Source organism: Anser anser, assembly GCF_964211835.1.
Source record: "Anser anser genome assembly, chromosome: 5".
Classification (NCBI taxonomy): domain Eukaryota; kingdom Metazoa; phylum Chordata; class Aves; order Anseriformes; family Anatidae; genus Anser; species Anser anser.
In genome coordinates, this window is record NC_139725.1 from 65,822,078 (window position 1) to 65,849,013 (window position 26,936).

General features: G+C 50.3%; 1 long non-coding RNA gene across 7 annotated transcripts in view; it reads right to left on the minus strand.

The window, feature by feature from the left end:
• Positions 1–26,936, minus strand: part of LOC310901025 — a 315,297-nt gene that overhangs the window by 268,796 nt on the left and 19,565 nt on the right. For all 7 annotated transcript variants that reach the window (XR_014585533.1, XR_014585534.1, XR_014585535.1 and 4 more), the window contains exon 3: positions 15,707–16,104. This is a non-coding gene — a long non-coding RNA (uncharacterized lncRNA). The remainder of the gene's footprint in view (positions 1–15,706; positions 16,105–26,936) is intronic.

The following is a 26,936-nucleotide window of genomic DNA, read 5'->3' on the forward strand; positions in this document are numbered from 1 at the left end:
TTGCTATTGTCAGTGATGTTGCACATGCAATCAGTCCGTAGCGTCAGCACTGATGGCACGGAATATTCCAAAAAGCAGAATGAACAGTACCAAGCCTGAGAGCAACTAGTTAAAAATCAACAGTATATGCGGTCTCTTATTTCTTTGGTGAATATCCTAGTTTGTTGTTCACATTACCATGACACTAACAGAGAAACAGCGGGGCTAGAGAGCCCTAGCTCTGGACACGTGCGTTTTGGCAGCAAGAAGCACAAATACAATTGCTTTTCTCAGTTTCCTGACATGGAACACTTGTGGAGACAGCGCCTCCAAGTTACAAGAAGTACACAGGCCTGCTTCACGTTACCACGTGCAGTGCCTGCTCTACACCGGCATCACCCCACGGAAGCTGGCAGCGAGTAACCGTGATCCTGCAGAGATCGCAGCGCGTAATGCCCGCCCTCGTACGTGCTGAGCAGCACGCCCCGTTCCGTTTGGTGTCCATGTGCCCACTCTGCAGTGTGAAACATCCTCCTCGCCAGCTCCACTACGGAGTGCCTCACGTGGAAGGGCTTCCCACCAGCAGGGTAAGGCGCCCTCACCCTCACACCTGGCCCAACACAAACGGGCGCGTGCCCACTTTTCCTGGGCCCCGACAAGCGAGAAGGGAGCGCTCACACAGAAGGGCGTCTGAAACATGGGGGCAGGTTCCTCGGAGGGAGCTCGTCTGGGCCCCGGACGTTTTCTCTGCTCGTCTTGCTAACCCCGGAGGTTTCCATCCCTAATAGACGGGCTTATGCAGATAGCATCAAGCTGCAAGGAAAGAGCCTGTACGAGATTCAGAGAAGCAATTCTTCCTGCTCCTAATCCTGCCAGCCCCAACTGCAGATAAAAGCCGGCAGTTTCAATTGGAAGGGATTTAGTTATTACTCTAGCATGTAGGAAAAAAAAAAAGAAGAAAAAAACCAGCAGAGCACTGTCCTAGCAGGGGGATGCACACTTTGATTGTGACTCGTGGGGACTTCAGAGAGGTAAGGGAAGTTAATCCCATCCAGACTTCTCCAGAGCTGTGCTTTATGTTACAGCACCGGGCTGTTAACCGTGCCCAGAGCAGAACAGAAGCGAGCTGTGCCCGTTCCAGGAACAACTAAACAGGCGAGTCCTCACCCTGGGCTAGAGCAAGGCAGCCAATAAACGCCCAAGGGCACCACCTCTGAGCCTCTCGCCATACAAAAGAGGTGTGAGGAAGGAGGATGGTATGCCCGAAACCTTTAAAACCCTGGAGGCCGGCAGAGAACCCAACGCCATCAGGCACCCAGCCCTGCTGCTGGATCAGAACAAAGCACAAACACTAGGACACAGTGCCGGGCTTTAGAAAGCACTAGAAAGAAAGGATTTTTACAACTAATTAATGATGTTTATCTTGCAAACAGGAGCACCTTTGCCGTGTATGCACAGAGTGCTTCGGCTGATGTGAGAGCGGGGTAGCAACACGCCGCACAGCCAGAGACAGCAGCTCCTCTTGCCATCGCTGCACCGGAGGGAATTGCTTAATGAAGAGGTCTCTCCTTCTCCAAACAGGCGGGTGTTGAACAACAGTCCCTCTGAAATCAGTGACACTTCCTGGGGATATTAAATGAAATGTTTGTGTTTGTGCCTTTGGAGCCCAAGCAAACAAACGCTTTACGCCATCTAAGAGTTGTATTAATATGGAGATCATTGTGGAAAGCACTAGGGGATGTTGTGATTTTATTACATCTAACATATGGAAAACATTTTATTATAGGAGACACAACATAATCATTATAATTGAATACTATCAAATGAAAATTCCCATATGTGTCTGAAAACTGCACCACTGTAATTACAAAGAGAAACCAAGAGCACTAAAAACTAGGGGCTGGCAAAAATTGGTTTGCTCCATTTTGTTCACTTTGCAACTGGGGCAGTGTTGCCTCAGCAAGGTAAGGTCTTGCTGAAAAGGCAGTTCAATACTCGAGCAAGGGAACAGAAAGTGCTTTACATAAGGAGGAATTTTATTTTTTATACTCCAGGTATGCAAGATAACAAGTGGCCCACCAAAACCTTGCTCTTGGAATGAAACTTTACTCCGACAGAGGCCTTCGTTACTCTGCAACGACCTTACAGAGAGCTCTTCTATCTTTGCTCTACTCATTCGATCAAAACGATACAAAAAATGAGCCATGGCAGGTTAGGATCAAAGGCCTGTTCTAGCATTAATTCTGTGAAGTGTGTGTATCCTGGGCTCCCAGCCCAGCAGAGCTGCGCACTGGGCGCTGCGGCAGGAGGGTGCAGCAGAATCCCGCTGGCCGCCCACCTGCAGCCCCGCACGGCCCCGCAGCAGCTCCTCTCCCTCCCGGGCATGCCAGCAGCAGGACTGGTACGGCAGCGAGCAAAAAAATAGGGGAATCAGGGGAAATGCAGCTGCATGAGCGCTCCCTGATAGAGCCGGCAGCCCAGCTCAAGCGAAGAGCAGGCGCGAAGCTAAGTGGCACCGAGGCAGGCAGCACGTGGCCGTGGCTGCACCCCGTGCGAAGACAGGGAAGAAGAAAGCTCCCGCGGAACAGAAATTGGCCGTCTAGGAGAAAGGAGGCAGCTGCCCAGACCACGAAGCAGCCGCTCGAAGCTGGCAGTTTCCTTCTCTCCAGATGGGTGGCACTCGCGGCAGAACAGGACACCAGGTTCGCAGAAGCGGGCGATTCAGGAGCAATCCCCGAGCTGGGTCCCGGGAGCTGGCAGGCAGGAGAGCAGCGGCCAGCGATCCCCCGCGGCGTGGCTGTGCCCACGTCGGCGTACGGGCTCGGCGGCCATCCCCCGGCATCTCCCATGCAGGTGGGTCCTGCCCGGCTGCTGGGGCCGGGGGAAGCGTCGGGACCCCGCTGCCCACGGGGCGGCCGCCGCTGTGGCACGGCTCCCACGAGGCGCCTGGCACCCGGCGGCAGTCAGCGGCACGCTACGCTCCTGAGCGTCAGTGGAGATACAAACTGCACTTCAGTTCTGCTGCTCCTCATTGCTGCTTGCAGAAAGCATAAATAATTAATTGCAGGAGAGGACTGTCATTCAGCCTGGCTTCTGCTCCACCTGAAGTAAAAAAAATGACCACTTTGAAGACAAAACATCGGCAGGCACTTAATCTTTATGCTGCACTTCTGTCTCTTCACCTGCTTTAAAAGATCTGCTTCTTAATGGAACCATGTAATTATGTTTGAAGAGCATCAGGCATCCTAACGAAGGGCGATTTACCAGTGGTGAGAGGACGCTCCCCAGCGTGACCCTGGAAGAGGAAGGGGATGCCACCGAGTGGCTCAGGAAATGAACAGCAACAAGGGCAGATCCTAGAAGGTCTCAGAACACTGCCAAGACTGAGCCACTTCCCAAACAACTTCAAGATCATTTTTAAAGAACACAGAAATGCTTTTTTAAAACAAACAAACAAACTTACAGCAAAATCATCAAGACCTGGAGGGGCACAGGGAGTTTGATTAAAAATCTCATCATCTCCAACAGCTTTGTGAACTCGCACAGAGCAGCAGTGACAGGATCAAGCAGGGCTTCTTCCAACCCTTCTCGGCAGAAAAGGTCATTACCAAACCTTCCGGCCCTTTCTCAGCAGAAAGGTTCATCACCAAAGAAGAAAGTTCCCCGGCAGCTCATGAGCGTGCACACCCACACTCACTTCTGCTACGCGCAGTACTGCGGTGACGCTAACAGATCACACCCGAGAACCTCGCTGGGCTGGCACTGCTCCGAAGGGCTTGCGGGCTCTGACACAGCAGCCAGAAATGCCCCCGCAGACCCCTAGGAGCCGCGCAGCGCTGCCTGTGCCACGGGGGGTGACGGGGAACGGCAGGGCGACGTGCAGCACTGCGGCACCGCCGCTCTCTGTGCTGCTCTGCTGGGCACTTCGCTGCTCGGAGCAGAGCTGTGGGCTGGCACAAGAACTATTTCCAGGACTTGGGAGTTAATTTGCAGCTTCCTATTCACCGTATCTTCCTTGCGGCCGGCCGTACAAGGAGGCACACTTCGCTTTGGTGTGTCACCCCAAGGAAGAACGCACCGGTGTGGTTTTGTGCTCGAGACAACATATAGAAATCTGACTTTTACGCACAGAGTTTGCAGGCTCAAATCTCAAAATTGACCACAGCTAAAATAAAAAGCTGGAGGCTCACACGCTGATTTCCACTACTGTGACTAACACTCAAATGCCCGCTTGTCTTGCTGGGACGTGCCCTGTGGGATGCTTGTCCAAGGGAAGAACTTGGCAGGGGGCCGACTGCTTGCCTGGCCGTCCTCTCACTGCGAGCACGTCTCCAAGGAGGCAGGGCTGATGGTGGCCGGGGGGGCTGTTCAGGTCTGCGGGAACACACCGCGTGCGGGGAGCATGAGCGCGGCCGTCCTGGCAGCAAGGAGACACACCTGCAAGGGGTCAGCGGGTCCAAAGCCGAGGTGCAGTTCTCCAGAAAGCCTCCAAAGAACCCCAAGACAATAATGATCGACCAAAGTAAAGCCACAGCTCCGTTTTATTTTTGGGGTGGAGGGAGAATCTGCAAACTTAAAAGGAAAGAAAAAGATTCCGAATAACAACAGCAGAAGTGCTGATGATCTGCCACGACCTGTAAAACATGGGATGGTTGGAGTTAATTTATTCCTTCTTCTGCCTCTAACCTGCAGGGAAATTACAGCCTCAGACTATCTGAACTACCACAAATAAATTACACGTTTATTTTAATTCCTTTGAAGATTCCCTCTGACAAATTGTATAGGTATAAATAATCTCGGAAGTGTTTCAGGAAGATAAACAGTCATGTTTTAATAATCGTAATTCACAAACCAAACTTGACACTTGGGTTTAAATGGAAATGCAGCATCATTCTGCCCCAGGAGGGGAAGCTAGGACATGAGAGCATCGTGCTGATCCTCCCCCAAGCATGCTGGGTTCAGACAGGTGCCCGGTGTGCAGCACGTCCCCTGAGACGCCTGCACACAACTTACACGAGAAGTCCCCACACGAGGCTCTCCAGGCAGCACTCCCTCGTGCCCATGCCTTTGCAGCTGAGCTCATGGGGAAGACCACCACGGGGTGGCCTGCACAACCTCATGTCAGAGCCAGCTTGCCAGAAACGAACAACTCACCAACGCGACTGGAGCGGCTCAAGGCACCTCTTGGGAAATGCCACCCCGTCCCCAAACATGGCCCCTCTGCCTTTGCCTCACTGGTGATGCCAAAGCCTCTGAGAGTGAGACAGAAAAGCAGAGATGGCAACTCCCTCTGCGGCCTCCAGCCCTCCTTTGTGTGTGGAAGGGGAGATGCCAAGTAGCACAGCTACTGCAGCAGTGCCATGGCATTGCCCCCCGGACCAGGAACAAGGCTCCCCAAACAAGACCACCCTGGCAAACAAGGGACCGAGTCCCTCAAAATCCAGTCCTGCAGCAAAGGTGGCTCTCCCGGATGGGTACGTGCCGTCTGTTACCCGGAGAGGGGAGGTGCTGCAAAGCAATCTACGCAGTCCTGCCGTCCTGCCTGCCTTCCCCCTCTCCCTCACAAAGCCCTCTCCTCGTTATATACTTGGAGGAAGACGGGAATAGACCCGACCACTGCAAACATGCACAACCCACGCACCAGAGGCAGTAGGAGCAGGGTGTGGGCAGAGGCACCTGCCCCCTGCTGTACCAAGGCACTGCTCCCAAACAGACCAGTACCTGCAGGAGCTGAAGGTGCTTGGTAATATGCGAGAGACGCAGCCTTACAAGGCCGGGGGGCTGACATCTGTTCCTGGCAGAAACCAGCAGTTTTTAGCATCAGTTCTCCTTTGCCTTTGTTTCATGGCACAGTCAAAATTTCTCCCTTCTGCCTCCGAACACCTTCTTAACGGTTCTGTGATTCTGAAGAGCTGAAATCAACCTTATGTTGAGCAAGGAACAATTACCCAGGGTGCTAACAATCAGGCCTCACCTTTACAAAAACAAACAAAACCATTCACCTTTCACTGGCAACGAAGTCAATTTACCAAAGGACTGATTTTTACCGGCAGTTACTAAATCTAAGACACGTGGTATTACATAACTCAGTTGCCTTTTATTTCTGCTTCCTAAGCCATCAAGTGACAGAAGGGGCAATGAAAACAGCAGAAAAGAAAAAGCTCCACCAAGGCCATAATGGTCCATTAGGCAAAATTTTAAACCAACTTGTCTTCGGCTCTCCATCGCTCAAATGCGATTCTACTCCTTCCCTTCAGGCTGCTATTAACACTTTTATAATAAGTAACTAAAATAAAACTCAAGTGAATAAACATGCTTGAGGCGTTTTGTTATTTCTGCAATTAGAGAAAAACTGCCACAGCGAAGCTAAAAGCATTTGGGAGACGATATTGAAGGCGACGCTCCCCGTAACTACAGCACTCCTCGCGCTGCTCTTGGCACCGCCGCGAGGGAGCTGGGCCTCGGCCGCGGGGAGCAGGGCCGGGACACGGCCGCGCCGTGCGGTTCGGGAGGGAGGAGGGCCTCCAGCCTGTCGCAGCTCGTGTTGGCAGGAATATTTAAAAATTGCCACGCAGTTTAAAAAGAAATCGGGACTCGTTTTTGACCCTCGGAAGACGGGTATTGCTCCGGCGCGGAGCGGTCCCGATGGGGCGGCAGCCCAGCAGTCCCGCTGCCCCGGGGCGCTGGACTCCTCTCCGTAAAATACCCCCCAGTAAACCCCATCTGTCAGGGGTCGGCTCGAGTCCTGCCTCCTCTTACTGCCGGCACGCCTTTGGTGAGCCGCATGAGGACAGCGCGGGAGCCGCTCTGACACGGTGCCCACCAGCCCACGTCCTTGTCACCCCTCGGCGGCAATGTCCTGCTGTCGGAGCTCGGAGCTCACCCTGGGGAATTTGCTTACGTGCCCACAGGGCATTGAGCTCAGCACTGCGGGTAACTCCTAGATTGACTCGGAAATTATTCGTTCCAGCAAAACGCTGAGGGAATTCCTTCTGGGAAGAAATGATGGCACAAAAGGGAAGTAACAGGCACCCAGGCTCTACAAAAAAAAACAAACTATTTTTCTCCTGTGACTGACTAACATGCTTTTGGATAACAAGAGGCAGCAAATGTCTTTTATTTTGAGTTCAGTAATGCTTATGGGGCTCTTTTACATGACATTTCAGAGCAAGCCAGGGAAACACGGCCGGGATAGAGCAGAGAAGAGGGAGGAAGCGAGTGCACTGCGAGTGCATGGCAGCATGTGTTAGCAGTTCCCAGTCACTGGGGGGAAGGCAAACACCGAACGGCGATGCTGGCGCAGGGTGTGCTCAGGGAGGGCTGTGGCAGCCTGTCCTCTTCAGCGTCGGTCCTCCCCCCGTGGCACACCCGTGCAGAAGGCTCTGCCCAGCCGGCCAGAACCCAGCCCGGGCCCCGCAGAGCAGGGCAGCGCCTCGGGGAAGCACTGCTGGAGCACGACGTCTCAGCCAGGTTCAGCTCGATGCCACTCCAGCTGCTTTGCACCCTGCCATTAGGGTGCAGACTGCAGGCTAACTGCCTCAGGGACTGGGGGCCACCCCGAGGAAGATCCCAAACACATCACTGCATCTGTAAAACATCCCCTGCCTTCGGCCGCCTACCTCTCCTTTGACAGCATTAAAACAGCGGGGTACTTCTCTGGCCTTTGGCACTGCCTTGTCACTTGTGCCTGGGAGCACTTGATTTTCCACCAGAAAGTTTGGCCACCTTGTCCGAAACTCTTCCAGAAGCAGACATGGCCCAGGTGTGGTCACTGATGTGCGCAGCGGGCTTTGTGCTCGTTTCTGTTTTCAGGAAGACAAGACACGCAGGAGCAGTTGAGTCTTCAAATTCCTAACATATGTTGATGATGGACTCTGATTGCCTCTTTGGTAATTTGGGTTGTTCTTGCATTTTATGGGCTTTGCATAAATTTCCTTACAGCAAAATGCTGCCTGGGACATTAAAGGGCTGCTCCTTCTCTTTTTTTTTCAGATTCAGATCTTGAGTTCTTAGGTTTTGTCTTCTCCTTCCTTTGCCCTTAGCAAATCAGACGCATTTTCAATTTCGACAGTAATTTCTCTTCAGAGAAGAAAATAATTGATCAGGAAGCCATTTGCAAACGCATCTCAAAGAGAGTGTAATCTGAATGGGAATATCTAAGCGCATGGAAGCAGAATTGCAAAAATTTACTGATAATAACTTCGGTGTCCCCAGGGCAGCTAGGACGCGGTTGGGCACGAGCCGGTCCCCGTGCCGGGTGCCCCGCGGGCTGCAGGCAGACAGCCCCGGGTGGTGCAGACCCGGAACGGATTTGGCCATCGTACCGCAGGAGCGGGGAAGTAAAAGTGGTGCTCTTGAGGCTCTCGGTAATTCCTTAGCAACCTCCCTCCCGCGGCGAATGCAATCCATGGCAGGATCCAGACAAGACCTGTTTATTCGCATGCCGAAATGTCACTGCGGCAGAGGGGTACGGTGAAAGCCTCCAGCAGTCCCTGTGACTGCGATGCTCCAGGCTGGGGGCACTGCAGAAATTAGTGGAATTAGCGGGCAGACCGTCAGGCGGGCTGGCTCGGGGGGCTCAGCGGGGAGAGCTGGCGGAGGAGCAGGGCACGGCTTCGTCCCCGCAGCAGAGGCTTGCTGCACAGCCAGGCCCGCTGTAAGCTGTCCCACACGGCAGCGAGGCTGCGAGCTGCCCCCAACACCCCAAGTCCCCCCAGGAGCCCAGCCTCGGGGCACTGCCCGCTGCTTGTACTGCTCTGCCTCTCGCTAACCCCGCAGCTCCCGGAGCAGAGCGCAGGGCACAGCCCTCCTGCACCCGGGGTGCTCTCAGGGAGACGCTGCCTACCCCTGCTCCTCTTTACTTTCGCCCTGCCTTGCCAGCAGGATCCCTCCCGCCCAGCTCCCTGTCCCCAGGAGCTGCTGGGATGAGGGCAGCGTGTTGGCTTCCCCTGATGTCCATTCTCGTTGTCACCCACCGGGTGTCACCCACCGGGCCGGCAGCTGGCGGAGCTGTCCTGATGCAAGCAGCTCGGCCGCAGCGGCAGGAGCTCAGTCCCGGGAGCCAGGCGCCCAGCTCGTGCTGCCGCACCCTCCTGAGCTGTCTCCTGACTGCAAGCCTCAAAAGAGAGGCTCAGGAATTTCAGTTGTGAAAAGCACTTTTTCAAGAGATGACTCGGTGGAGCTGAGCCTGCATCTGGGAGGTATCAGCGCGGCCGCAGCTCACCCACCGGCTGCCGACCCGTGTGCAGACAGGGGCTCCTCGCTCTCACTGGGAAAACGGGAGCAGGAGGAGAACCGAGCTGAATGCCAGGGACAAAGACACCGTCGGGAGTAAATGTTTCAGTGGCTGCAAAAAGCAAATTAGATAAATCCACAGGAGAAAAATCCCTTAAAGATTGTTAAGCACAAAGCTACCGTGGCTGATTCAGAAGGTCCCAAAGCCACAGCCGGCTGGAGGTGAAGAGAAGGCACGGCAAAATTGTCATTGCAGGCCAGCCCTGCTGCTGCACGCTTCCCCCAGCACCCCCCGACACAGCCACCATGGGAGCTGGTACCCGGGGCTGTGCAGCCCTGGGCAGTGCTGGGCAGCGCGGCGCCGTGCTGCCTGCAAGCAATGGGGACGTGGAGCTGTCCTGCTGCCCGTCTGCTGGCCAGTACAAACAGAGAGAGCAGCACTTGGTGTGCTGGAAGATGAAGGACCACTTTAAACACCTTAACTGCACACATTGCATTTAATGCTGTGGTCTGAGGGACATAATCTGCCCATGATCCACACAAAAGCTGTTTTATAAATCAGTTTCCAGCAATGAAAGCCACGTACTGATAATAAATGCATTATTTTTTAGTATTAATGTACTACAGCACTTTAATCCAAAATACATATTTTTTGTCACGTAGAAATGAAATCGTTATCGCTCCTTGCAGTGGTAAAGCATCATTTTAGCACGATGCATGTGAAATGCTCTCTGCATTTTTCTCCTTACAGTGTTTTGCTGTCAGATAGGTTACTTACAACACGGTTCCTTCAGATATTGCTGAAAAGTACGCAGATAATATACGGATTCCTATTCAATCACTCAAAATATTCATTCAATACAAAAGGCTAGTCACACTCTAGGCTTTGAGCCTACGTATATATTATCAGACCATTTGCATGAATTGTGACTCGATCAGGCTGTAGATAATACGCACAGAGACCGTGTTTGCAGAATGCCAATAGCTAACTTAAATCTCCTGAACACCAAACTTTTCTTCTTTTCCAGCAGCAGCTCTGAGAATGACGCCAGTGCCTGTCACCTCTGGGTTTGAACTAAGTAGGCTGAGGCAAAAACTGATGCAAAGAGGTTTAAAAACGTCACGTGAGACCGTGAAGAAAAGAGACAGGATGAAGAACCGAGACTCCTCTTCCTACCCAACGCTATTCAATGCCCCTCATAACCAGACAGCGTGGTTCACCGTGCCCATGGCAGCACAGCGGCCAGGTTAAAGCGTGTGTCACGGGATTTCATGATTCCTCTAGACGACCAGGGGAGTGTACCTTGTCTCTACCCTCCGTTACAACCAGCTTTGCTTCGTTGCCTATTTCAGACCGTCTCCCACGAACAGCGGTGCATGAGGCATGAAAAGTCCTCTCACTCAGCAACCGAAGGCGCTGCTCTGTTGGCTGTAAGGTGCTGGAGAGCAAAGGTCCAGCACGGGCACTCAGCGCCTGCTTCCTGCGGCAGGACGCCGCACGCTGAGCCCTAAGGGGCGGCTCAGGGGAAGAAGCAAGGTGTTGGTTCCAGGCGCAGAAGGAGCGGTGTCGGGCTGTGCTGGCGGGGACTCCGCGCATTGCCTCACGGCCCCAGGTTTGCAGGCAAGTCACTAACAGGTGTTCCTGGCTGCAGCACAAGCACAGCGTTACGGTCTCATGGGAGGTGACATGTTAGCTGGCACATTTTACTTGGTGTGTCACACCCTCACTTCTGGGGGCTAACAAACGAAACCACAGCTGTCATCCACACAAATTTAAAACAAGTCAGTCAGTGACCCTCGCACCCAAGCTGACGAGTCATTCCCCCACCTGAGGGCACTGTGTGAGCTCTCAGTTTCCGGCCCTCTGCTGTCATCCTTGCCTTCACTTATTTTTCGGTTCTGGCCTGGCAAAGCCCCCTCCACCCACCCCAGCCACCTGGGGGCTGCCCCCATGCGCTGTGAGGCCAGCGGTGCTCACAAGCCCAGTGACCAGGGAGCTGCTCACAAAGCCAGTGACCACGGAGGTGCTCACAAACCCAGTGACCCAGGGAGCTGCTCACAAGCCCAGTGGGCTCCTGCTCGCTGTGGGGGTGCTGCACAGTGGCAGATGGATGAGGATGAACACGGGGGCTGTACAGACCCAGCCCAGGAGGCACTGTTGCTGGCTAGAAATGCCTGATAAGAAGACAAAGAGAAGATGCAGATAGGCTTTCCTTGGAGGCCATAGTGATGGGATGATAGAATCATCTAGGTTGGAAAAGACCTTCAGGATCAAGTCTAACCATCCACCTGACTACTGAGTCCTGCCACAAGACATGTCCCACATTGCCACATCCACACACCCCATATACCTCCAGGGGTGAGGACACCACCCCTTCCCTGAGCAGCCCATTCCAATGCTTGATGACCCTCCCTGTGAATAAATTGTTCCCGCTGTCCAATCTAAACCTCCCCTGGTGCACCCGGAGACCCATCACTTGTCACCTGAGAAAAGAGACTGACACCCTCCTCGCTGCAGCCTCCTTTCAGGTAGCTGCAGAGAGTGATGAGGTCTCTCCTCAGCCTCCATTTCTCCAGACAAAACAACCCCAATTCCCTCAACTGACCCTCGTGTGCCTTGTTTTCCAGTCCCTTTGCCAGCTTCCTTCCTCTTCTCTGCACACACTTCAGCAGCTCAATGTCCTTCTTGTAGTGAGGGGCCCCAAACTGAACACAACACGTGAGGTGTGGTCTCACCAGTCCTGCCTACGAGGGCACGGTGACCTTCCCTAGTCCTGCTGGCCACACCATTTCTGAGGCAGGATGGGACAAGAGACAATGGGCACAAGCTGGAAAATGGGAAATTACAATTAGATGTTACGAACAACAACAACAAAATGCCATGAGAGCGATTTAATACTGAACAGGTTGCCCAGAAGAGGCTGTTGAATCTCTGTCCGTGTTCAAGACTCCCCGGGACCCAGCCCTGAGCAGTCTGTGGCAATCAGAAAGGTTCTGGGCAAGGGCTGGGCCAGGTGGCCTCCGGAGGTACCCCTGACCCTGCAGGAGGATGCTGTCCTTGAAAGGCTCTGCTTCTCCAAAGGACTGCAAGAATACATGTTAATTTAGAAGGGTAAGGGGGGCTGCTAATTCTGTGGGGCTCTTATTAAGGGAATGTAATGCGCAGAGCACAGATTGCTGCCTGGAAACAGGCTCGCCACGCTTGTTGTTAGTTATCTGCTTCTCTGCTTGCGTTTCTGTCCTGTTGACTGATGCTCTGAACCCACCTGTGGAACAGTCAGATCTCTCTGTAAGCGAAGGCAACGGAGAAGTTCCAATGCTTTTAATAAATCCATTTCAAACTGTATCCATGGAATATGATATGGTTGCAGATGAAAACCCTGCACTGTGTTTTCCATTTCAAACACATGTTCTCAGTAAGAAAAGAAACTCCTGTATATTTTAATAGTGCAGCTCCTCAAGAACTCATGCTGCCAAGTAAATTGCTACTAGGTTGTTCAGCAGCATCAAAAAGACCTTCAGATAGACTACTTAGCAAATAGCCTTGCCTATGAGAGCAGAAAGATTTGGCAATGTTTAATCTGTGTCCTGCTTTTTTAGGGGTGGGTAATAATAAATCAAATAAATCAAAGAAGGTATTTTACCTGGAAAGCAGGAGAGAGAAGGTGCTGCCTGCTCTGCACCTTCATTATTTGTCTTTCGCTTCAAAACATACAGCCAGCTGAAAGCTCCGAAAGCGACGCCTAATGATGCCCCTTCATCAGCAGGGTAATCATGCTGTGGCTGTGTTACACCACTCTCTCCAGAATATTAATGGAGTGAGGACATTGCAGACTGATGCGCAACAAGGGTTTAAAATCCCCCCCCAAAAGGTTTCCCAGTACATTTTGTCTTGTGCTGTGTCACTCTGCTATCAGGGCTGAGAACAGCAGAAGGCAGGCACTCGCGTGCTGTTCGCGGGCAGCTGAGAAGCAGCGCACGGGCAGTGTCTCCTCCCTGCTGCACCTCCTTTCTTCAGAGCCACACGTGAGGAATTAAAATACCGTGTTAAAAAGCAACATGTTTTTGACCTCCAGAACTGCCCTCAGACTCAGGCAGGCTTCAGGCTGCCCTGAGAGGTGCTCAGAAGCCAGAGGCATGAGCTTCAGCCACGCGGAGTCCCAACGCACACACTCCTCAGCCACTGCGAGCTGTGGCCAGCCCCGCACACAGCATCACACCCTCAGAGCAGCCAGCCCGGTACAGCCCCTGGCAAACCGCACGGATCCAGGGCAGGGCTGTCCTATGGCCCCCGGCACACAGGGACTTCTCCTCCAGGAGCCTCAGATGCCTTGGGCTGTGTTCGGCGGGCCTGGGGGTACGCAGTATGGAGGAGGAGCAGCCCTGGATTTGCAGGTGGGCTCAGACCCCACGTGCGTGCAGCTGCAGCACAGGAGTCAGAGACTGTTTGCAATTCACCTACCTCAGCCCAGGGCTGCTGCTGCCACAAGGCAACAAGGACGAGCCTTGGTGACACAAACACGGAAACTGAGACAAACTCCTGGCTGCTTTTTTCTAATGGAAGGCTGTATTCAAAAACAGCTTTCAGGAAAATGATTGTTTGAAGCTGAAACTGCTTATTCAAAAGCCTTGTCACTCCAGCTGAACACGTCATGCAAAATACTTGTGATCACAAACGTCACTCTTGTACCCCGGCCCAGGCAATAATGCCACCCCCCTCTATACACCGCTCCCCAAGGCAGTCTGCACGCACTGCGCTGTCCCCCACAGGCAGGGATGCCATGAAATCCCAAGCAGAGGGACGCACGAGGCATCACCAGAGATCAGCCCATCCCAAACCCTGCTCTTGTCAGCGCGACATGACACCCCTGACAGCATCTCTAGCCCAGTCCTTCATGGGACGAACACAGAGTGGTGTTTCTTCACCAGGTGGAAAAGGCCGAGAGGCCCATCCCTGCAGGGCAGTGCCATGGTACCCCCTGCCTGGGGAAAGCACTGGCACCAGCATCCACAGGAGGAGCTGACACGTCTTATCCCTCCCTCTTAATGCAAGTGGAAGAAGCAACTGCTGTCAGTCCTCTCGGGGGCTGCTTTACCGCTGTTATTCGTGGCATTATCCTGGCCAGGTGGTGCTCGGCTCTGAGCAGGACATGACACAGACTGTTCTCGCCACCTGGTGCTGCTGACGGTAATTGCATGAGATCAGTTATGGGATCCCCTATTCTGCTTCCCCCGCCTTCTCAAGGAAGTGGCACGTGGAGCTGGACTACTTTAACTGCCATCAGCAGAATGAGATGGCAAAAGGTCCTGGAGTCCTGTTCAGTGCCGAACAGGAACAACGCCAATGGTAACACCGCAATACGCAGCCTTCAGAGAAGGCAGAAGATAGCTGCTGTTTCTTCCACAAGCACCTGCATGGCAAAGCAGGTGGGCTGGGATGTGGGGCTTGCCGCAGATGCATTCCCTAGGCTGGGTAACCTACTTGTTTATCCCGGCCAGCCTGCTCGTGTGCTGGATGCTTTGTATCGGCAGGGCTGGCAGGCCTCCCCGGCACCAGTGCTGTTCCAGCATCCTGCAGGCTTTGTGGAAAGCTGTCCTCGCTCCAGGGAAAGGCAGCCTGCAGTTGGCCATGAAAAACCACAAAGTGCTTTCAGGGTACCTGGCTGTGGGGCCACGGGCTGGCGGGCCGAAAAGCAGTGCCGGGAGCAGCCCTGAGAGGGGCCTTTGTTCCCTGCTGTTAACGCTACTGCGGCTGACAGGAAAGAAACAGCAACCACGAGGGCAAAATCAGCTTCTGGAGCAATTCCATTTGAAATTAATTACATAAATTATGTAATGAGAAAAGATTAGCTAAATCAGATTCCCGTGTGAACTCGGAACGCAGACAGCATGACCGCAGTCTGCGCCTTGACCACGCGCCCGCTCTGCATTAGCGCTCTCCATCACTGCACACAGGATCTCACGTGGTGTATTTGGTGACTGAAGTGCTTCAAGTTTTAAACAACGATAAACTGAGTGCTGCATCACTAGCTCTTTCCCTCAAGTTAAGCTCCTGCCAGGGTACCCGGCAGCACCTCCTCAGCACCCCGACCACCCGCGCCAGCCCCAGCAGAGCCCTAGCGTAACACGGGGGCAGCGCCATCCCGAGCTGCCAGCCACATCCCGAGCTGACCTTGGGCTGCTTCTGAAGAAAATGAATTAGCTTGCAGAGGTAGTCAAGTGGAAAGCTGAAACTATCATTTTCCAAAGATATTCAAGGTAAAAAGCCTCAGGAACAATCTTTTGTCAGTTCCTGAGACTTGATTAACTGCCTTAATTCCACATGATTAATGGCTTTCAAATCCCAGAAGACCCAAGTCTCTGTACACGTCTTATTACTGGAGTGTCTTTAAAAGCCTTGCTCCAAGAATCCTACAAGCTGCTTGAGTGCTTGAGAGCCTCAGCCCCCGGTTCCCCAACAGGCCCTGCAACACGGTGCCCTCCTTGTGCTCACCTGGCGTGCCTGGAGAAGGATCGGCGTCCTCCCGTCCCACCCACTTCACACGCGACGGGGACGCAGAGAGGTCACTCTTCACATCAGCTGGGACGAGCTGTCTCCCTACGAGGGCTGGACAGGGGCTGTTGCACCTGCTGAAGTCCCAAAGGGAAATATGTCCGCTGGAAGAATTTTAGGGACACCTCCTTCTCTTCTTTTCTCCAGTGGGAACAGCTCTAGAGTGCATGAAAGGTGCTCAGAGTATGTCTGCAGCTCTGGGTCCCTCTGAGCGTTATCAGGTCCTTCAGTGGCCTTGGTCGGGGCACTGATGTGCTGGCACTCCAGTCCTGCTGACGTTGCTCCTTAGAACCACAAACGATGCCTTGGGTCTCACCCTCGACACTTGTTCAAGAGACCTGTGACACAGAGCAGAGGGTGGAAAGAAACCTTAGGAAAATGATCAAAATCCTACTGAACAGTTAGCAAAGCACCGCTGATTAAGGCTGCAGTTCATGTGTGCGATAATAAGGCCAGCCAAAACCAATTTCGTTCTCTTCTGTGATCACTAGCAGATGATCCCACGGGGTCAGCAGTGATGGAGGCCCAGGGAAGATCTTTCAGTCTTGCAAATTAAAGTGGTGACCAAAATGCAAACAGAAAGAGAAGAACAAGAAAAGAAGGAAAGAAGCATTGCCTCATCACCTCATATTACTTGCCACATCAGCATGTGTTCTCGCAGTGAACAACGCCTGTTTCTCAGCTCACGGTACGTATGGCGATGTTGAACATTGTGACTGATTATTCCAAACAAAGTCAAATTAATAGATTGAATGAGTATGAAGTGGGTAAGTACATACGAACCACACAAGCCTTATACAAGACATCAGGAAAACACTGGTAGCTGAATCATTAATTATATGTCAAAGGTTAAAGCAGTAGAGCCTCCAGCAAAAATGCACAGTATTTTATGCAGCACAAGGTCCGTAATGGATAAAAAATTCATCCCATTTCTGCCCTTGTTAATAGAATGCAAGATGGTAGGCAAGAATGGTAGGAAATTGCATAAAGGAGTTGCTCAGGCAGTCAGTGACCTTGAGAAGTTTATGTGAAGAGAATACATACGGGGTGATTGTGCTCTCCTGAGGTGGGCTTCTGAGCAAGGCTATGGCATGAAATATACAGCAGAGCTGCAATTTTCTGATTTGTATTATGGAAAGTCAGAATGTAGCTCACATGAACTGAACTGAATTATACATGGATTGGATTTTTATTTGTACTTATTTGTATTTATACAGAAAGCAAAAGTGCTGCATGGATCAATAGAGTGAAACAAAACCTGGCTCTGTGGAAACAACTATTGACCTTTATTGGGCACCCACTCTTACATTTATTTATTTGTATCATTTCCTGTTAAATACCTCAGAGCTTTCGCTATTAAATGAATCACTGCTGACTACGGCAAGGGGCAAATAGTTTTGTTTAACACACAAGCAGCAGCTCATCTCTACAGCGCTCACTGCTTTGGGCGCTCGCTAGGCCTTCCCCCTCAGCCCATGCACACGTGCGAATCGCCCTTCTGCTCCCTCAGCTCTGCCCGTGACAGAGATCTGTACGTGGATCTAAATGTCTCAGCTGTGTTGCATGACTTCAGTAAAGGCTGTACCACAACAGACGTTGCATTCCCTGGTTCGTTCAGAGAGCAGCATTTCGGTGACCACCACGTGCAGACAGCAGATCTAATTAAAGCTGTTTGAAGAAGTTGCAGAGATCTATGCAGAGGCTGAAAAGGTCGCAAGGCTGTGCCTGTTGAGGGGACAACTGAATTTATTTTTCCCACAAACACAGCAACTGTTAAAGAAACTTCACTAAGGTCATAAATCAGGTGTTGAAATTTGAGAATACGTAATGGTCTGGTCTAACTCACCTGGCCCCCTGCTGCGTGTGTAATTGCTGACGGATTGGTACCACAGGATCGTGGAATAACTGCGGCTGAAAAGGACTCTGGTGCAACCTCCTGCTGAGAGCAGGATCAGCCGTGAGGCCGGACCAGGTTGGTCAGGGCGTTATTCAGCCAGCCCTTGAAAACCTTAAAGGATGGAGACAGCACAACATCTCTGGGCAATCTGTTCCTGTGCTGGACTGTCCTCACGGGAGGACAGCCTGTTAACCACCGGCACCCCTGGAGCTCAGGCATCTGACCAGGCTTTCACTCAACTGTTTGTCCACCCACTTAGACTGTAACTTCCCAACTTGGAAACGAGTACTGTGAAACAGAAGAAGGTTGTGTCAAAACCACTGCTGAAGCCAAGGTAAATACCAGCTGCAGCACTCCTCTCGTCTGCAAACCCAGTCACTTGATCACAGAAGGTAATCAGGTTGGTCAGGCAGAACGTCGCCTTCTTCATGCGCACAGAAGTGTGCTTCAGGATGATTTGCTCCGTGATTTTCCCAAGGATAGTTTCCTGGATTGTTCTTGTAGCCTTTTTGAAGCTGGTTATAACAACCATCTTCAGCTGCCAGGTGACTCCCCTGCTCACCGTGACGTTTCAAAGAGGATAAAGAACAGCCTTACAAGGATATCACCCAATTCTCTCAGCACTTTCAGGCGCATCCCATCTCATCCAATGGACTTGTGTGGATCAAGTTTTCATAAAAACAATCCCTGAATAGATCCTTAACCACTGGTGGTGTTTTTTCTCCTCCTTGAACACCTTCACTAGGCACAGAGACACAGGAGACCTTGCTGGTAAAAACAGAACCAAAGAAGGCGCTGAGTACCTCAGCCTCATTGTCTGCTGTCACTGCATCACCCACCCCGCTCAGCAACTGGCTGACACGTTCCTTAGCCTGCCTGTTACTGCTAATCTAGAGGTAGAAGCTCTACTTGTTGCTCTTGACATTCCTTGCAAGTCTCAACTCCAGCTGCCATTTGGTTTCCTGATACCATCCCTACGTGCCCAGGCAAGATCTCCAAATTTCTCCTTCGTAGCCCGTCCCTGCTTCCACCTCCTGTGTACAACCTTTTGCACAGGAGCTCCATCCTGACTTCCCTGCTTAGCCAAGCTCGTCTTTTCTCCTGATGCCTCTGCTTCTCTTCTTGCTTATAGGGGTGGACAGGTCTTGTGCTTGAAGGGTGCTGTCCTGTAAGGCTGAGCACAGTGGGTCTGCATTCAACAGTGTCTTCAGTGTTCATAAAAAATTATCTTTAACAACATTATCACATCGGTTTTTGCACGGGGTTGAGACCCTGGAGTGGCAAAACACCTAGGAGTCTATGTTGTTACACTGTGCCCATCTCAAGTCCTAGGGATGCAGTTTTGCTAAAATGCAAACCAGAAAATCATAGGAACACAAACCAGAGTTGAAAGAGCGTGGACTCTAAAACACCATTGTCTCGGCAATTCCCAGACATAAAGCCAAAAAGCCCTTGCTCTCTGCTGGCTTTCCAAACTGCCTGGGGTTTGCAGGTCAAATTAGGTTTTTCTTTACTCACATATCTGCAGGAAATGATGACTGCGAGTCAAAATCTGCTCTGTTTCACAAGCAGATTCTTAGTAGCCTTTGGAGACCCCAGTGGAAGCTGACACAACACCTATTCTCCATTGCCTGCTCCAGAAGCATTATTTCCATCTGCCTTCTGCCCAGCCATGTATTAGAAAACAGTAACCGCCAGCTCCTTCTGTTGTTCCTACAAGGGGAACGTTACTCATCAGCAGGGAAATGGCACTCTGTGGACATCCAGAAAAATAAAGCTGCTTTCCCCCTGAAGGCTGTTGCTGACTGCAGCAGTGCCTGCAGGCTCTCTGAATTAGTCACAGCAATAACTCGGGCTCCTGCAAGGAGATGCGGTAATCCCCCGCTGTTACAGAGCACTGTCTAATTTTGGAATGTCAGCCCCAATGCAACATCTATCTCTTAAAACTAGCAAGACAAATGCTAACCCTTGGGCTTGCTGAGACTCATTCCATTTCATCTGAAGTGAAACTGGAATGCCCAACATACTTTGCAGTAGCCAGGAAAAGAAGCATTTCAATGTTTCCAAGTATAAACTGAAGTTTCCCGAACAAGTGGAAGACAAAGACGTGCCCAAATAATGAATGACAAGAGGAAGACAGCCGGTGTGACTTGGTGGAGACGGGTAGCAACACGTGCTGCCACTGGTTTAGCTGACTTTGGGATGGTCACCCTTGTACCCCTATCTGAGCCTCCACTTCTAAAAGACACAGAAAACAAGGATCAGTGGCACTGGACTCAGTTGCAGTGTGCTGTGTGAATTACTGATAGCAAGTACTGTACAGATTCTGGTATCTGTATTACAGGGCTCTTCCAACAACAAATTAGTTACTATGTCGTGTCATTGCCAAACTCATTCTTTTCCCAGGCAACGTATATCCTCCTGAGGCAGAAATGACTGTCTGTTCACAGCTCACAGTTATCACATGCTTTCTATGTTCATTTCGCTTCTTTCTGATCCTTGCACTACTACGAGTTTTATTGCCAGTTCAAATTAAATTACTTTTACAGTGTGTATTTATCTTTCTGCCTTTTAATATAACAATTTGGAAACCTACTGCATGGGTAAAACAATAATTCTGGTTTTTCTTTATGGCAACGGAACAAGTTCTTTGCCTTTCTTTTCTCAGGGAGAACAGTCAGCAAGGGCAGCACCCCAGCTTGCAGAAGAATGTATTTTTTTACATGCTGATTGCACAGAAAACTATTCAGCAGCTGAGCACTTCCAAGCTGTCATTTTGTCACACTACTGTCTGTTAATTACATTTATAAGTCCTTGTACGTGGGGGAGCGGGATGGTAGAAACTGAGTATCAGGGATATTTACCTTGTCTCCCCCATAGTTAGCAAAGAGGATATTGCTTATCTCATCGTAACTTACGACCTACACCAGGGGTTGGTGAAACAATCCTCAGTAATGTTACTTATCACTAACACGGTGCGCTGGACTCTTCCTTTAATCTTTCCTATAACCCAAACCATAAAAAGGCTGCTGAATGCACATCCAGGAACTCAGTCTTTCTGTCCAGACGAGCACAAACTTTGCTGCCAACATGAAGAGTTTCCGCATTGCTCTCTCTTTGCTCTTCCCTCTCCCCACTTTAAGTACAGCCAAGCCTCTTTATTTTCTACTGTTTGTAGAGCTGTTTCCCAGTCCTAAGGTATAAACACACTTCTGATATTCTGATTATTTCCTACAGATATCCCAAATGATCTGGGAAGAGAGTACACACCGAGATGAGAAGAACTTAGGGAGGAAACAACCTCCTTATCATGCCGCGTGTCACTAAGAATAAAGACCTTGGAAGAAAAGGCATCGTGTATGCAGCTTAGGCGACATTGCTTTCACTAGTGTGCCAGCATCAGGCGAAGGCATTGCGATGAAGATTGGTTCGCTTTGCTGAGGAAACAATAAGAAAAGTTGACAAGAGATCTTGGGGAAATTCCAGTCAGTCCCTTCACGTGTTGTTTCAAACTGGCTCTGTGTCCTCAGGAGCGGTGCACAGGGCGGAATGGTTCAGGTGTGCAGTTCAAATGAGCCTTAACTCTGGCAGCCTAACAAAATAAATAAACCAAAAGGAATAACAAAATAAACAAAAAGGATAAACAAAACGGAAGGAACTTGTCCCATCATCATTATTTCATCCCAAAGCATGTTCACTGTCATCCCTGTGCTGATTCAGCTCCGAGTTCTGTGGCACTGAAGGCTGTAGACACACCAAGAAAGACAGTCTCCATGAAAAAGAGTAAGGAAAGTGTTTTTGCCTTCTTTTCACAGAGAGAACTAATGCAGACAGTGAGGAATCATCCAAAGGACACTTGTTTTTATGCATTAGGTTCCTGCTTCTGCCTTAGAGGACTGCAGACATGCGCAGAGCAAGCACCAAACTCCCTGTCCGCTCTCAGATGAAGTCCTGCCAGTACAGGGAACTGAGTCCAAAATTCAGACGTCCCCACACTGCACTCACTGCAGCCCCAACCTCCCCCCTCTTCCCATCTGCTATGCTCCTGAGGACACAGAACCACTTTAAAAAAAAAAAAAAAAGTAAATGGGCTGTTTTGACTTTCCTGTCTAACAATCCCTCGCAAAGAACAAGTCAGAAAACATTCCCTCCAGGCCCAGGAATTCTGGTGGACAGAGAAATATTCCTCCAAAGGCCAGTCGGTCCCTCTGTGATGACACCCGGGACAGCAGAGCTGCTGCGGCCGCAGGAACTGGGATGTGCCCTGGCAGGTGCTGGAGAGCACCCCTCGCTGCGGCTCCCCGGCTGCATTCTCTGGCGGACGGGTGCCCGAGGGCGGTGAGGACATGGGTCGGGTCCCAAGCGGCCACCGAGCACTGGAACACAGCAGGGTCGGTCGCCTCACCTCCCAGCCACCGGATCTCATGAGTACGTTGTTGTAAGAGAGCAGCCTCTGGCAGCTCCCTTTCCCTGATGGCTCTAAAATAGCAACAGCATTTAGCAAAGCAAACTTCAGCTTAGAGCGTCATTAATGTGAGGCTGCCATGAGGAGATTCTTAGGAGGATTGGTAACATTCACCGGTGTTAAATCCTGCTGGCAGAGCACTGTGAAATAGGATAAAAATAGACCAAATCTGGTGGCAGCCAGCATCGCCTGTGCAGAGCGTTTCTGCCTGCAGCCTGCGTGCTGGGGCTGGCAGCGGGACAGGGTGGCTTATTTCTGTCTCCCCAGCTCTGTTTCTACTGTTTTTTCTGTTTTAAGGGAAGGTTGCAAATGAAAGCTGAGTGAGGACATGGGAAAAGGAGGTGAAATTGAGATTTCAGGGTTTCTCAAAGCAATGATTTCAGATGAAAGCATGTACCACGGAGTTGCAATGTTCTGAAGTCCCTTGCAGCTGCAAGGAAGGTTGCTGTTTGCCCAATTTAACTCGTAAACCCAGAGGAAAGAGATCTTGTGAGAGATGTTCTCCTCTCAGTAGGAAGACACATAGATTTTGATCTGTCAGCATCTGTATCAATCAAATGATAGTTCATGCCTTAATTTTGCCAGAAGAGATGACTCTGAGTAACTGAAAGGGCAGCAACAGGCAAGTTTTAACAAAGCAAATTCGAGACATTACCACTCATCGCTTCCTAAAATAGAAACCGTCCGTTCTACAGCATCTAAAAGACTAAAATTTCAGAAACACTTTTTATATCTTTTGCTAATTCTTAAAAAGAAACCAGAGAATAATTCAATACCTTTCTATAGTTAGTCTAATATTTGAATTTGCTCCTTGCCTTGTTTTGATTATCTACCTACAGACAGAGCTGGCTGTGTCTAAAAAGAGGATGAGAACCAAGAACACTCGAAAAATAAACAAACAAAAGCACCAGGTGACGGGATAGACAGGTCTGGAAAGGCACTGCAGGCTGCTCTGCAAGGAACTTCTTTACTGAACTTCTTTACTGAAAGGGTTGTTAGGCATTGGAATGGGCTGCCCAGGGAAGTGGTTGAGTCACCATCCCTGGAGGTCTTTAAGAGACGTTTAGATGTAGCCCTTAGTGATATGGTTTAGTGGGGGACTTGTTAGTGTTAGGGCAGAGATTGGACTGGGTGATCTTGGAGGTCTCTTCCAACCTAGATGGTTCTGTGATTCTGTGATTCTGTGAACTTACCCGCGACCGAAAGTGTGTCCTTTGTACACTCCCCCACACCTGTGCTGTAGAAGAGCACTGTGCTGTGGCCGCCCACATCTACATCACATTTTCCCTGCCTCAGAATGCTCAGCCTCAGACTAACGCTTGGCTTAGACACGTGCTGCGCAGAATAAACCCCAAATCAACCCAATAACGGTACTACGTTGTTCTGCTAAGTATGAGACAGCCTGACAATAGCCATCCGTAACGTACCTGGCTCTACAAGGTGTTCGTAATTAACCTGAATGTATCTTGTTCGCATTTGCAGAGAAAGTCAAATGTTAAAAAAGACTAATTCCTGCAGAGTATTTCCTTAGTAAATAATCATCATCATCATAAATGGATGCAGCAACAGAGGTCTTGTTTGGTATTAATGCTGCTCATGTGGAACTCAGACCAGGACACAAAGGTTTTCCTGTTCCAAACAGCTTTCAGCTGTGCCCAATTTGCCAACATCCTGCGCTTCATTTCACTAAGCAATAAATCCAGACCAAAGCATGCAGATACGTTGCCAAGTCACCATTTCTGTCATTATTAGGTAGAAAGTTAGCTTTACACCCTTAGCTAAACTGGACCACCAAAAACCATGACCAGTAAACTGAGTGCCATGAAAAATTCACGAGTCCTTTCCACCACCTCTGCCCTGAGTGCCTTCACAGGCACTGCCAGGAGAGAGGCACGGTCCCTTTTACGTGGCTCGGACTTGCAGAGACCTCCTCCCCCCACCCATGCCACGGGAAGGCACACGACATCTGCATCGCAACGAGGTACTAGGCAGGAGCTCGCTGGGCAACCCAGCCCTGAACAGAAGCCTGACATAAGACATTCACTGCATGACACTGGCCAAGAAACCTGTCTAAGCTGAGCTCTGGGAGTACAGCGCTATGTTAACATCTTCTTGACAGTGTGCACTTCTTGTTTACCCATTCCAGTTTTAAATAGCACTATACTACCAAATCCCTTCTTAGCTTTTGGTGATGTGGAACTTGTATAGAGGGTGTAAAAATAATACTAAGATATTCAGAAAAACCCAGACTAGTTCTGAGCAAACTTCTCAACAGAGCAAATTAACCCCAAACGAGGGCTAACACCAGCTCTCCTCTGCTCCCTGACAAGCTAACGGTCCCCAGGGACAGCAGAGACAGCGGTGGGACCTCGTCGCATCCCAGGGGCTCGGCAGCTCCCGAGGCTGTGGGACGGCCTCAGGCCTCGCGGTGTCAGGGCAGCCGGTTCTCCCCAAGCGCTCCCCGGCTCTCTCCTCCTCGCTCCCTTCTGCAGCATGGAAGACCTGTCGTGTAAAAGTCAGCCGCGATCCATGGTCCAACAGATTAATTTGGAGCAGAATGAGGGCAAGAAAAAACAGTAACTGAAAGTAAATTTCATCCCAAATGGACTGATGAACCTCACCTTCACAAACGAAGAGGCAGGCTGTTCCTGTCAGAACTGCCTGCCTCCTGCGGTACCTTAATGACTTATTTAATTGCCATTATCGTTACTATATGAGGAGAAGGGGGGCAGAGGGGAGAGCAAGAGGAATTCATTTGAAGTTTATAATAATGCCTACTCCCTGTCATGCCGCATTAATGTTCTGCCAGGCAAGCAAAAAACTGTGATGTTGTACAATCAGATTTAATTAAATTCAAGGAAAGAAATGTGTCATTTTCTATCAGAAATGGGAAGATTTTTTACATTTGTACCTAAAAAGCAGGAATGCTTACCCTGACAAATGGTCTGCTAGCGCCACACATATTTAACACGAGCAGAGCGCTGGTGTTGCACTGATAGCACCAGCTGGCATTCCTGAACCCCATCTCTCTGCACAGGAACCTACCTCACGTTGCCATTAGAAACATGAAAATAATCCGTCTTTTTCTACCCAGCAGTTTTTTACTGGAAATGAAACCTTCCTGCTTCAGAACAGATTGGGCTACTTAGGTCTTGGCAAAGAAAGTATCGTATCTCTGCTACAGGAGGGAAAATCCTGCTGGAAGGGAAAGAAGAGTGATGCTAACTGGCTGAATGAACAGGACGTGCAAGCACGATGATCCTGCGAAACCTGTGAGAACACCCGAGTCAAACATCAGCATGCGTGGCCGTGGCTGGCACATGTCGAGGAGACAAGGGGTTGCGAGACCTGTGTCAAGCAACAGCTCAAAGCAAGACGTATGAGGACACCATTTGCCCACGCGCTGCCCAGAACGGCGCAGGGGAACACTTTCTAGAGGAGAAAGGCAGCTAATGGCATGTCCCCAAAGGGCTGAATTAGGTTTGAGAGCTTGTAAGTTCTTCTAACTCTTTACAGCTTTAGGGGAGTAGAAGCCTGAAACTTCTTTAAATTGTAACATGGGGTTACACGGGGAAAAGGTTAATACCCACCACTACGGAATCATAACGGTGGCGGCACTGCAAGGATTCATCACTGCTGCTACAGAATTCTAATTCCCTCAGATACCCCGTTACTGATCGTTTCTCTGTGCCGTATCAGTGGCAAGCTATCTGTATAACTCTGGGACCAAACCAAATAATAATAATAATAATAATAATAAATATTTACATTTGCTCCACAGAGCTGCTTCATGCAAAGCAGCCTGCCAGGGAGCATATTAATGCATTCATTTTAAATAGGCTTGTTTGTACTGGTTCCTTGCAGGAATTTGTTCTTTCTCCCTTTCCTTTAAACGGCACATTGGAATTAGTATGCCATTGTGCAGATCAAGGCCATTTGCACAAATATAAAATATTCAATTAATAAGGCTGGAATATTTAATCATGATATTGAAATACTTAGGATTGCATTAACATTTATTATTCTTTAGGAAGGAAGGATTTCCAGCACTCTGCCTGCAACTGTTCTATAATTGCTCTTTGGAGCTTGATGTGGGTTTTTGGTCTCTTTCCTAAACCAATGTTAAAAGGCACTATTAATGCAGATTAAGCTAAATTTCAGAAGCACTAGAGTAATACTCCAAGAGAGAGTGTAATTACTAGCTCTTGATTTGAAAAACTGGGAGAAACATCTTTTTTCTGTTTCCAATTAGCAGAGCAAAGATGTCAGAGAGTTATGCAGGAGTCAGCCGAATCCATTCCTGGCTTAGGCCACGATGAAGAGAAGCCAAGCACTGCACATCTCAATCTGAGTGGGATTGTACCAGGCTGGTAACTCCCGAGGGAGACAGACATTTGGATAGCAGTAACTCCTTCTTCAGGGTTTCAGACACTTATGCCACCGTCAGCCACTTGTCATATCAGTTTGCTGCATTTCATCCCGTACTTCAGGGGACAAAGAGAAGTAGGGAAACACCCAGATTCTCCAGGCACACAACCACTTTATCGTCCCACATATCTGTTCCAAGTAGCTGAATAACTGGTCACTATCTAATCAGGCAAGGCAGCCAACAAAGATGGCCCTGCCCCACCGTCATGGTTTAGGTCACCAAACAGAAGGCGTCAGCAACACGAGTGGTTTCATTTGTGTGAGACAAGATTGGCCTGCCACAAGTCCAGTGATCAGCCCTACCTAGTGCAGGTCATTTGCCAGCGTGGGTAATGCAGAGGGAGATTTATCCACCTCCTCCCCCGTCCCTGCCCCACTCC